This window comes from Helianthus annuus, chromosome 10 (genome assembly GCF_002127325.2).
Source record: "Helianthus annuus cultivar XRQ/B chromosome 10, HanXRQr2.0-SUNRISE, whole genome shotgun sequence".
Lineage (NCBI taxonomy): Eukaryota > Viridiplantae > Streptophyta > Magnoliopsida > Asterales > Asteraceae > Helianthus > Helianthus annuus.
The window spans coordinates 137,398,090-137,412,135 of record NC_035442.2 but is presented as its reverse complement, the minus strand read 5'-3'; the positions used below and the strand labels follow the sequence as shown (position 1 = coordinate 137,412,135).

Sequence of the window (14,046 nt, the reverse complement as noted above, 5' to 3'; positions counted from 1 at the left end):
GATAAATTGATAAAATGCAGCAAAATTTAAAATTTGTCAATCAAAGAGAAACCCCACATGATCATGATGTGACTCTCGCATACAACATATATACATTCAAATGAAAACCACTAATTAATGTGAAAACTAGAAAACTAACTAAAACCCACTAAAAAGAAGGGAGAAAAGACTTTTAATGAAGGAGGGGTAAAATTGGAACAAAAAATATATAACTTTTCAAACATTTCCCATTTCTCCATACGTTATCATTTTAAAACAAAAATGACACCATAAGATCACAAATTTTCTTATCTTTCATTCAAGTATATTCGAGCATATTTTTTATGACATAAAAAAAGATTTATGGTGTCGTCTTGTTTTCAATACTATTATTATAGTAGTGCACATGTGCAATATAACATGTACTACAATGTGCATTACATGCTTAAAATTAGTTTTTTGATTCTAGTTTAGCTTTTAGGGTTAGTTTTTTTGGAGGTTTAGGATTAGGATTAGGTTTTTGGGTGTGGGGGGAGGGGGGTTTAGGTTTTTGGGGGGTGGGGGGGGGTTAGGTTTTTTTCGGGTTTATGTTTAGGGTTTAGTTTTAGGTTTTCGGGAGGGTGGGGGTGAGGGGGTTTAGGTTTTTTTTTTTTTTTTTTGGGGGGGGGGGGGTTAGGCTTTTGGTGAGAGGGTGAATTTAGGTTTTGGGGGGGGAGGGGGTGGGGGGTTTAGGTTTTTGGGGGGTGTCGGTGGGGGGTGGGTTAAGTGGTTTAGGCTTTCCGTATTAGTGCACATGTGCAGTACAACCAAAAAAAATTTTTTTTTTTTTTTGAAATTTTTTTTCCATATATAAAAAGTAGCGATTTTTCTAAAAAAATTGTAAAAAAAAAAAATTGTATGTTTTTTAGGTTTTTTTAGGCTTTTTTAGTTAGTTTTCGAGTTTTCACAATAAAAGTGGTTTTCATTTGAACCATCCCCTAGATACATATACATACATATGCATGCAAAGTAATATGATTTGTGACTGGTGCAGTTTTGTTTTTTTTATTGCATACTTATTATTGTTTTCACAATGGTGGTAACATGACATTATATCCGTACTCGAATAAAGGAACATTTTTGTCTAGCAAACAATTTTCTTTTAATATTATGTTATTTTAATTTTAATTAATTGGCAAAGAAATAATAATTCCATCTTCCTAAAATAGGTCGATAATAATTCAAAGTCAGTTATTAGCCAATAATAATCCGATCTCGTTCATTTTTTTTTGGTAAAATAGTCCACCGTTAAAATAGCTTAACGGAGTTAAGTTTTTTCCAAATTACTAACTGATGTTTTAGGGCTTTTAATCAGAACGATGATACGAGTCGATTGATGTAAAACTTATCTCAAAATACTGCCCCAACCCACGAAAACAGTGCTTCAATTCGGGTGTTTAACTTCCAATTAACAAAATTCAAGCCATTTCGAACACAATTTCGAGGTAAGTTTTACATCAATCGACTCGTATACTGGTTCTGATCAAAAACCCTAAAACATTGGTTTGTAATTCAGAAAAAAAAAACTTAACTTCGTTAAGCTTATTTTAACGGCGGTCTATTTTACAAAAAAATTGGACGAGGTCGGATTATAATTGGCTAATAACTGACCTGGAATTATTATCGGCCAATTTCAGAAAGATGGGATTATTATTTTTCAATTTGTCATTTTAATTTTATAGTTTCTTTTCATGTTTTATTATTAAATTAAGTTTAATTAGTGGTATTCCTCGAGCTTTGCAATGGGGTTTCGTTCTGTATCAGTTTGGTTCATTATGTTATCAGTTCGGTTTCATACGGTACATGTATGACACTGGCACCCAGTATAACAACCAAAACAGACATGCTTGACAGGATATCGACAATCGACACGTGTTTTACAATAATCGATAACTACAAAAAACGAATACCAATACTGGCACTAATGTTGATCGGGCTAGTATCGGCTCGATTCGTTACTTACCGTTACCGTACAGACCTCACTATAGCTTATAGATTGCCACATCGAGTCAACGAAAAAATGTATAGGATACCGGTATTGTTCGGACGGATTCATCCTCTAAGAGAGGACCATCACCATACCCATAGCCTAAGTTTCAATATTTTTACCTCTTTTTATTTGTCTATTATTGTGATTAGTGGACCCTTACTATTCCTATTATATTGCTTGCTTAATAATAATAATAATAATAATAATTTAATTAATTCTTCTTCATCTTGAGCACCAAATTTATAATTATAATCATATAATGTAAAAATGCTCGTGATTTAATTTATGTTGTGATGTACTGATGTTAACAACAATTAAGATTCTATTAATGATTTTTAATATATTAACTTATATTTAGGGGTCCATTTTTTCAACTCACATAGAGCTTTTGAGAGCCCCCGAATTCTCAGAGACATCCTACTAACATTATGGACCAATTACAAGCCCCAACAATGTAGTGTGCAAGTGTGGCACATGATATCCGCTAGTACGAACCGCAATCTTAGGGTCACATGTTGTACCGGCAAAGAATTCCAAATATGTCATATTGTAAATACTCTCTAACTGACTACGAGTAAAGGGTTTAGTAATCATAATCTCGCCCTCATATTCTCTCTCGCACTCACTCTCTTGATATCAATACTTGCTTTTAGATACAGGACGGGTTATCGGGAGAACCAGAGAAACCCATTCTAAATGTGATGAGGCTAAGGTTGCTTTCCTCTATAGCAAGTCAAGGGAGGATTGAAAACGATATCTGCAAAATTATCACTGTTACAAAAACGTGTTTAATCAAGTTAAAGACAATAGTCCTTAAGAAAAATATGTGATAGTAAGCTGTTGTTTCTCAATCTAAAAATATGAAAAGTTTCAAATCATGTAAAAAGACATGGATAAAGACATCTAAAAATGTTAGTTTTAGCTTAGGGTGAGAGGGGCACTCCCCTCTCAGGGGAGTCCCCTCTTTTACACACACCCAAATTCAGGTTATGCCACGTCAACTCCCCTTTTAAACTCACCTCACACCCTCAATTTGATGGCGGCACTTCCCTCACACAATTATTTTTTATAAAAAAGAAGAAAAAAATATGATTGGTGGAAAAAGAGTGGACCCACATTAACAACCAATCACCCCCTCTCTCTCATGCGGTAACTACACCCCAAGCCCGGTCACCGAATTCACTCACCGCGGGGATGGCGGCGGTGTTCCCGCTCGAGGAATGGGGTCACCACTTTCCCCGCATGGTGCCCCGTACCCACTTAAAAAAGTTTAAAAAAGCAACAGGAAGGAATATAAGTACTATTTTTTTATTGAAAGGAAAAACAATTTCAACATCAAATTAAACAGCCTGCAACAATACAAAGATGTCAGGCATAATAATACATCTTGGTTTCAGCACAAATTCAAATCTCTTTTTTTTTTTTTTTTGAAGGGTGAGTTTCAATATGCACATGGACCATTGGTCACCGGGTTCCCCATCAAGTACGGTTATCCGTTAGCCCAGCATTCTCAGACGTAATGTTCTATCGGGCCCCGGCTGCCGTTCTAACTGACCTTCGCCCAGAAACCACACTGCCCCCACATGAGAGACTCGCTGGGGTAACAGCCGGGTAAAACCGGGTTGCCCCTCCGGATCGAGCCATGCCTCGGTAGGAAACGATCCATCATTGGGACGACCCCCCAATATGCCGCAGCCGGGAGTCGAACCGGTGACCTCCAAAGAGGCACCGGCCCAACCAAACCACTTGGGAACCAACTGGGCTGGAAGGGGGTTTATAAATTCAAATCATCTAACTATATTTAAAAAGCAGAAAAGGATGAATATTTCTTAAAATCCAAATATCAATGGATTAAAAAATGGGACCTCAATATGGGTTGAAACGAGTTGATATGAAAAAGATATTAAAACCAGTTCATGCGCGATACTTTTTATGATGACCGACAACCCGGTAGAGGCGTAAAAAAAACGGTTTTAACCGAAATTGAAAAAAAACTGATCAATCTAAACCGAATCAGCGGTTTTGTAGACTGGTTATAGTGTTTTTGATGTTTGAAACCGATTAAAAACCGAAACAGGTCTAAAAACACCGATTAAAAACCTTTTTTTTGCCCCAAACCGGTTTAACTGAACCAAACCAGTTAGTACCAGTTCGGGTTTCCATCGTATAAAACCGGTTAAAAACCGAACCGGTTTTATGTCCCCCGAAAAAAACTGGTTTGGTTAAAAGCCGGACTGATTAAAAAAACCGATTTGTACACCTCTAAGACCATATGTAATGGGGCTTTATAAGGGCATGAAAGATTTTGATAATGCCCTTACACCATTACTCATGGGCATTATAGGGGCATGAAGAGTGAGGGGCATTTCTATAATAATGCCCAAAGAGAAGAAAAATAATGGAAAGTAATAAATGAAATGGGCATTAACCATTACACCTTTTTTAAAAGGGCATTATGATGATGATGTGGTGAAAAATGCCCCTTAGTGGGCATTAACCATTACCTATGGTCTAATAACAGGTGGAGGTGGCAACAAAAGCGGCGGAGGTGGTGATTACAGTGGAGGCAGAAGCAGGGATGGTAGAGATGGTAACGGGTGGTGGTGGCGACAACAATAGAGCGTCAATGACGAGTAGATGGTTAGCACAAACAATGGTTATATGTGATACCAACTCATTTGGATCCATTTTATATTAACAAGATGTATAAAAGTGACACGTTTTGATCCGTTGTGTATTTAAGTAAACCCAGATTAATTAACTCATTATTTCATTTTGTGTGACTCAAATAAACCTATATACATTTTTTCTCTCAAAAGAATTAAGTCATTATGTCATACTTACAGGAAGGGTATTAAAATTTTGTGGCATCTTGGGGTGGGATAAGACTTAGTTATCATTAGGTTTTTGGTTCGATTCTCACAAGGGTTTTTTCTTCTAGATTTATTGGATTTCCTCCTGAATTGGTGTATAGGCATTATTGCCTAGTGGAGATGGATATGATCGGGGTGGGTCCGCTAGTGATACGATGATACTCCAGTGGTCCGTCAGTGATTCAAATTTGCCGTTTAATAAATAACAAGAAGGGTATTAAAAGTTAACGAAGAGTGGCTAGATTTTTATTTAGAGGTGGAGGTGATCCGAGACATTAATGGATGAGGAAATGCAATGGATCATTACCATTCCATGTCTTGTTTGGTTACCATGTGGGAATAGAATAAATTATTATTATGTATTGTTTGGTATGCAAGAAAAACGAATGAATAAAAATCAGCGGTGAGTGGTGGTGGTCGGTGGTAGTGATTGTAGGTGGTTATAGGTGGCGATGGTAGGTATTGCGGAGGCGGCGATGGGTGGTGGCGGCGTCGGTGAGTGGCGGTGGGAGGCGGTCATCAGTGGTGGTTGGTGGCGGCAGAGGTGGCGGTGGGGTGGCAACGACGACGGTGGTTGGTGGTGGTTGTGGCGTCGACGGGGGTGGTGAGTGGCGGCAGCGAGTGGCGTTGGCGGCGGTGGGTGGCAACGGTGGCGGCGGTAGTGGTTGTCGGGGTGGCGGTGACGTGTTGGGGGTGGAGGAGGCAATGGCGTCGATTGTGGGTGGTGGTGGCGAAGGTGGTGGGTTGTGGTGTTGTTGATGAATGGTACAAGAGAGGATGGAATGAAAAAAACATGGGGTGGATGGAAGGATTTTGAGAGAATGAAATGCCTTATGGAATGAGTGATTTCATTCTATTGACCAACCAAACACTCTTTTCTTCCTCCCCACGTAATAATCCATTCCATTCCACCTCTCAATCCTTCATATCAAACACTATTCTTCATTCTCTCATAATAATCTTTCCATTCCACCTCTTATTCTTTTATAACAAACACTACGTTGGAAACATTCTGATAATAATAATAATAATAATAATAATAATAATAATAATAATAATAATAATAATAATAATAATAATAATAATAATAATAATAATAATAATAATAATTATTATTATTATTATTATTATTCTTATTATTATTATTTTATTATTATTATCAATTTAAAGTCACCATAAATAGTGATTAAAATATTAAAATATTTATTTTAATTTTTGATCCAAAAAATTATAATATATTATTTATCATTGTTTTTAATAAACTGCGTACGTTAATCTTTTTAAAATCTAACTATGTTTATTTTTTATCCAACATTGTGAAATAAACTTTATTGAAAATGAATATCGTGCCGCTATCGTATAAAATCGAAAAAAAAAACGACCTTGAAATTGATTTATTTTTTATATTCAAAACAATGTATTTTTTTTATCGTAACTATACGAGTGCCGGTAACAATATTAAAAAGAAAACATATTTTTTTTTTGTTTCGTAAACTATACAAGTATCGATACGTGACGAGCCGAACCGATTTCGACCGAACAACATCAGTAGCGATACCGGTAGTATAGGAACCGGTATTCGTTTTTATGGTTTTCGATGGATGTAAAACACATATTGATTTCCTTTTGGGCATATCACGACTTTATTTTTTTAGTTTTCTCTTTCAGTTACTATATATAGCAAGTGTCGGTACCATAACGAACACAACCGATACCTACCCTGAGTTCCCGCCGCATAGCTCGGGGGAAAACCACTAGTTTGTATTAGAATGTTTTTAAATTTAAGTATCCTTTTTATTTATATATAATAGAGTTAATAGCCAAAATGGTCCCTGAGGTTTGCTCACTTTTGCCACTTTAGTCCAAAATCCAAAATTTTTAAATCTGGGTCCCTGAGGTTTGCAATTTGTTGCCATTTTAGTCCAAATTTCAAAAAAGTCTAATTTTGTTAGATTTCTTACCGAATTTTGTCTTCTTCCTCATTTCTCATAAGGGCAAAATTGTCATTATACATTATTATAAACTGATTTATATTAATAAAAATGAAAAAAAAGCCTCAAACAACTTTAAAAACCCTAATCAATTCTGTCTTTCACTCTCACCTTCCCCCACTTTTCACCGGAGTTATAATCATCATCCAAATCATCATCGTCACTATCTCTCCTCCGATTCTCCATATAATCCTCTTTCAGTATCTTTGACCAGTCCGACACACTCACCGGCACCGACCCCGGAGTTCCTCCGACCGGTTTCCGGTTTACAGCAACAGACGAAGATCTCTTTGAGATCCGTGGTGACGGCACCGGTTTACGTAACTCCGGTGAGATGGAGACGTTGTTTTTCCATACGTCTGATTCGTTGAGTTCGAATTCAAACATTGGATCAGAAATCGGTATGGCTAAAATGTCTCCGGTAATTTCTATGTCAATTACAAGATATTATTTGTACGCAAGGTGATATTAAATGTGGTGCTGATAAGTTCGTCTTATCTTCTATGTAATGTCCTGGTAAATGAGTTTTGGTTTATTTTTTTTAGTAAAAGGATAAGGTGAAATGGTTTAGAAAAAAATAACGAATGGTTCAATGTGTTATTTTCTTGTCATGTGGATGCAGGTCTGAGGGAGAAGATGATGGGGGAATGTGAGAGTGAAAGACATAATTGATTAGGGTTTTTATAGTTGTTTGAGGCTTTTTTTTTCATTTTTATTAATATAAATCAGTTTATAATAATGTATAATGACAATTTTGCCCTTATGAGAAATGAGGAAGAAGACAAAATTCAGTAAGAAATCTGACAAAATTAGACTTTTTTTGAAATTTGGAGTAAAATGGCAACAAAATGCAAACCTCAGGGACCCAGATTTAAAATTTTTGGATTTTGGATTAAAGTGACAAAAATGAGCAAACCTCAAGGACCATTTTGGCTATTAACTCTATATAATATATATGCACACACCTACGACCAACAACTCATATTACCCGTTGTGATTCAAGATTCATTCTGTAACATTGGTCTACCTAGAACTGACTGGACACTGGATAAAGCCTTTGCTGAAGCCACCTGACCTCGTTGTGGTCTAGGTGAGCGAGGGCTTCAATGAATTTTCAATTTATTTTTCTTTTTATGTTTATTTTTTTCTTAATTTGTAAACTAATATTAATAGAAACCTAAATTTTATAAAATGTCAAATTAAAATAAAAAGACTACAACCAACAAATAATACTAGTCTAATACAAGATCATTGGGTCGTCTAACCCATAAATGCTCGACCAACTCTTGGCGAAGGTTTCCGTGTATCTCACGATTTTTGATATTCTGTATGTTTGAAGTTGTTGTTCATTAGTGATTGTTGATTCACCCCGTAGGACATCACCTTAGTGGTTTTGACAAATAGTTATCCCTTGGTCCTCCAGAATCATGTTATTTAGAATTAGACAAGGGTAGACGACGTCCATTATTTTCTCTTGTGTTATAAACCGTATTGGGTTGACAATCAAATGAAATATTTTCTTTAGAACTCCAAACGCTCTTTCAATATCTTTTCTTGTTGATCCTTGCTTCTTTGGAAAGTACTTTCGTTTATCAACAATTTTAGACGAAAAAGCTTGAACAAGTGTCGCCCACTCGTTGTAAATACCATCAACCAGGTAGTAGCCATATTTAAAATGTTTCCCCTTTGCATAAAACAATTGTGCAGGCTCAATCCGGTTGATAATGTTATCGAATATTAGGGATTGGTCAATAACATTTAAGTCGAGTGTAATGCAAATTCCGTCCTAATGTAAATCCTTAATCCAAAAGAAAAAAAATACGCCTAGTAGAGTAGACCATAAGACCAGGGGGTGTTGTATACCACCCCTGGCCAACTCAGCTTCTTTAGTGCCTCTCCTCCATTTCCCGTCCGTCAAAGGGGGCGCTATAGAAGAACCGCTAGCCCAGTAACGAGCGCCAAACGGCTCTTTTTAGTGGTCCCCATGCAATAATACCGTTTGGAAACGATAATTAAAAAAAAAAACTTTCACTTTTAAATATTCACACTATATATATCCTACCATTTTTACTCAAACCATATCATTTCTACAATCTATTCTCCATAATTTTTATACATTCTATAAAATTCAAACAATTTTTTCTAACAATCAAAATGCGTGGGACCCAAACAATCCGTTTTGGGGTAATTTAACCGACGAGACCCCCCGAACGGGTGAGATTAGGTATTATCCGATGCCACCTACCACCCCAACCTCCCCTCATCCGACAATGCCACCACCGCTTCCCGGTTTTTTTGGATACTATTCCGCACCAAATCAACCACCATTTTTTCCGCAAACCCAAAACATACGCGAAACCCAACCCAATTTCTCAAAAGCTGGATGATCGAGAAGGCACCGTAACAAGTACGAGAATGCCGAACGTGCTCCTAAAACGATCGAGAGGTAGACGCCTACCAAACAACTTGCATTGTCACAAGCATGGCTCGACATGTCGGTGGATCCGGTTGCTTTTTATTTTTATTTTGTTAGCTCTAAATTTTATTTTTTCAATTTATAGCAACCAACCAAGATATATAAGTCTTTTGAAGGCGTATACGTGAGAAGTTATTAGCCGTAATGGGCTGTGGTGCATATTGTACGCCCGATTCATTTTCGGGAAAGTGATCGGGTGTACGCTAAAAGATAATGACATTGGGACACTATAATTTATTATAGCAACTAGTTTAAGATCCCGCGAGTTTCGCGGGTGGCTTAACACAAAATATAATATCTATTGGCATTGAGATAAACTTTGTAATGAAAGAATTTTTCAATATAAACGTATAATGATATTGAAATAAAAATTATAGATGCCATTCCATTGATCCTTAAGTTGCACGAAATATCATTTGCTTAGTGTAGTCATAAGTAAAAGGTTCAAAATTGCCACTTGTAATATCTTATAAGTACTTCAATACTAAAAAGAAGAGGGCCGACCAGCAAACTTCCTCATCTCACCCATTTCCGCTTTCACATCATAAACGACCAAGTACTCCTCATAAAGACATCTACACAACTCAAGAAATTCAAGAACCTAAAAGACATCATTAGTCACAGTTAGATAGATGGTACAACTCATAGTTTATAAAAAAATAAAATAAAAAACTATTTAGCTTCTCATAATGTGAAAATAATTATGTAGTCTTAATCTTCACTTTGCCAAAGAAACTTAAGGATCTACAATAATGGGAAGTTTAGCATTTCAAAATTTAATTGAAAACATTTGGCTTACTTCAGGAGAGGTTATAAAGCCACCTTTTGCACGCCATGGATATAAGAAACCAGCCTTCGGATTTATCAGGTATTCCTCCATGAACTCAGCAACCGATATTGGACCACCTCTAGGCTGAAAAAGAAAAACAATCAAATTAGAAACCTAACGATAATATATAGCCTTAAAAGTCAAATTTAAATTCAATAATACAAAAAAGTTTACAACATTTAGCATGTGTGTGTCTGGAATCCGGTCTCGTGAACACCAAATATTAAAGGAAGCTTTATAAAGGACACTATTTATTATTATATTTACTTGTGAGCAAGCCTGGAACGTTGTCGTTTATGATTGTCTCCTTTCTTTCATTTTCCTTTTTTTTATTTTGTAATTTTGTAAAGAAAAAGGGGATGACAAAATTCTTATATAAATTCTTATATAAAAGGATTATATAACTTTACCTCCTTTTGAAACAACAACTCATCAAAAATCCTTGTTTCTTAATCAACCCATAACCTTAAAAGATAAATTCTCATAACACATGAACATTTCATCGAACACCTTAAGTGAATAAACATATAGTAACGTTAATTTCCGAATAAGGTATAACATTCTGAACATTCAGAACCGATAATCAAGGAAATCATAACCTTGAAAACAAATATTTTAAAACAAACCAATATCCATTGCAAACAATAAATAAATAAACAAATACCTGCGATGCTATGTATATTGATTATAACATGAGAACGAAGGTTGTGGCTATCCATGACGGCCTCTGGCGGTGGCGTCCATTGCGATTATGCGCTAATCAGCGGCCATATACGGCAATGGAGAACCAACGTTCTGCGGCGACCGTGAGTTACTGCAGCTGGTGATATTTGGTCGTCTATGTAACCATCGTCTCTACTCTGTCTTCCATTACCGTCTGATTGACCAAACACATAAAAGGCCAAACATATTAGGTGAGCAAAAAACTTATACTATCCCCCTTCGGTAGCTTCGGATGATTGACCAGTTTCCAAGATGTAACACCTCGAATTTTTGTGTCCAATGATGTGTTAACACGTGTCATTTGTTTACACGTGGCATCTATAATAAATAAAGGACTAATTTTGACAAACCTTGAAAGTATATAAATTCGAGGGTTATAAATGTCAACAAGGGGTAAATATACTGTATAGTATCCCTAAATAATGCTTAAACCTTCAAACGAATAAATTATAGATCGTACAAAAACAAAACGCGAAAGAAAGTGAGAGATTACAAACTACAGGGGTTAACTGTGTCAACATGTTTAATAATACCTCTGAGTGACCCTTTAACGTTCCAAAGACTTTGTAACGGTATTATACACTCACTAAAATAATATATATGAATTTCGCGAAGTTTCGATATGAAACGAGAAAGTTACGATCGAATTCGTAGAAGAAGGGTTAAAAGCGTCAACAATGAAAGTTAAGGCTTTCCAATATAATTAATAAATAAACCGGGGACTTTAATAATGCGGGTAAATAACACGAGGCCCCTATCGGTAAATAACCGAGGGCCAAACCGCAAAGTTACCCCTTCAAAAACCGAAAGGTCAGGTAAATCATTACGAAAGATTTCGTTATTAATTACCGGATTCTGATAATCATGACAAAAGATTTTAAAAATCTGAAAAACAGACTTCTCGCGACCCGCGTGAAGGTTAGGCTTAAGTGTAAGCGGGCCGCGAGCCTCCTAAATAACACGCCTAATGTTTAAACTTTAGGCGACCCGCATTATAGTGCATGGGAACTCCCATGCGGGCCGCGTAAAGTGCCCATATGCAGAATGTTGTAACTACTTGGCTTTTGGAGCTTTTGAACGATCATGAGCCAATAAATGAGGCATGGGCACCCCTACATTGACCCATACACCTTAGGGGACACCTGCCCATGATCCATGATCAGTATAGGCCAATGTGGAATGATCTTGAGGTTCATTTTGCACTATAAATAGCAATGTTGTAGTTACAACATTCACTCAACTCAAAACACAACTACTGATCATTCTAAGAAGCTCCAAGCATCTTTCTCTGCTCCATAAGCAAGAACACAAACTTCTGTAAGTGATCTAACCCTTTGTGGTGTCACATTTCCTTAGTAAATGGCTAAGAACCAAACCGTCGTAACTACGGTTTGACTTTACAATAAATCAGTAATGGTTCAGTCTTATGTCGAATCAAAAGTGGTTATGAGTTGGTATTCATGTGGGTAATAAACCTCTAAAATGGTTCCCCCTGATCACCACTCTAACTATGTCAAATGTCGAGTCAAACGTGCGGTTAAAAAGTCAACAGAAAGCTATTTTAGCGATTTATGCATAATCTGTAATATATATGTTATGGAACCTGTTTTGACAATCATAAAACATGATAATAAGTATATAAACCTGTTTGCGCTCGTTTGAATCGATCATTTACTATATTGAACCGGTTCGGAGCCGAAAGTCGCATAAGTTTGACTTTTGCTTGACTTCAGTTCTGACCCGTTTTAGTGAGGTATAAATATACCTTAGGACTCTCTTAGGACCAGGTCACATGTTGGTATAAACCTCAGTGGTCGGTTCATGAGTTATCCGAGTCTTTTGCGCAATTCCGTCATTCGCCTAAAAGTTGACCGTAACGGCCTTTTAAAATTAAAACGAGTATTTCGGACACGTGAACGGACCAAAACCTTGCTTATTAAATTATAAGCATGTCCTTAAAGTTTCACGTCAATCCGAGGTCTAGAATGAGAGTTATGCTAAAAGGCGCACTTTTAAGAAAGTTTTGTAATTAACGGCGCGATTAGCATAACGCCCATCTAACCCAAGTTTTCGTCACCAAAACTTTTACCCACTGTGGTAAAATAATATTTTGGGAATTTTAAAGATTTTTAATAATTTTTACCTTGCTCATAACCTGCGGTTATGGCTACGGTTCGGTAAATACCGAATATGCCCTTTTTGGCCAAAACGGGAGTTCTACAAGGTCTTTTGACCCGATTCCAGTTGCCACTGGTTTTAAATAATAAATAAAGTATTTTAAGCTTTATAAGCTGTTCGGGAAACTCAGATTTCCTGTAGAACTCGAAAAGCCCTTTTAAAGTCTTTAAAATGACCGAAAAGCCCCTACGGGGCATAATATTAACTTAAACTCGTTACGGGCATTACGGAAGGTATCCTACTGATACCAAAATACTTTTAAGGCATATTGACTTAGGAAATAAGCGTAGGACACTTATGGTTAACCGTTTCGCCTATTTGCGCACACGGTACGGCTCATGGAACTAGTTTTCGTGCAATAGCCGATATGGGTCAAATTATATTATTTGAACCCCAAAATCCAGAGTATGAACTATAAACCCATATAAAACAAGTCACTGAACTTGTTGGGTCCAAATCATACTCCATTCTCGGTTTTCGCCTTTTCGTGCGAATTAACCATATCTATGTATCGGAATCAACCGGTTTAAGCTACGGCTAATATAAGGACCGTTAGGATTCTAAGAGGTTAATTAAAACCTTCGTTCCAGATTAGGAGCCCCAGTAAAAGCTATCGGTGACTTGATCTAAATTAAGGATTTATACTTGCAAAGGTAAATACTTTAACTTATTTCCCCTATATGGGCTTGGGTTACGGTATATTAATACCGCTTGATTGAGCATTATATAATTCCATCGCTTAGGTGGTTAATTGATTAAATATGATCGGCTCATTTAAACAGTTTTGTTGCTTATAAGCCTTTGGGGGGTTTAATGACCGTTGTCCCGGATATCCTTGGCATCATTTTACGAAATGGCCACGACCATCGACATCCCGGTGTAGGCGTACACCCGGTATAAAGTGTCGACATTAAAATTAAAAGACGTAGCCGTTGGTTTTTATACTACGGTTTTACGCAAACGTGGTG

General features: G+C 36.7%; 1 long non-coding RNA gene across 1 annotated transcript; it reads right to left on the bottom strand.

Annotated features, from left to right (window-relative positions):
* Nucleotides 1–9,723: 9,723 nt before the first annotated feature.
* LOC110907268 lies at nt 9,724–11,147 on the bottom strand. The gene is made up of 3 exons (XR_002573936.2): nt 10,842–11,147; nt 10,148–10,261; nt 9,724–9,949 (listed from the first exon to the last, which is right to left on the bottom strand). It is a non-coding gene; the product is annotated as an uncharacterized LOC110907268 (long non-coding RNA).
* Nucleotides 11,148–14,046: the final 2,899 nt, after the last annotated feature.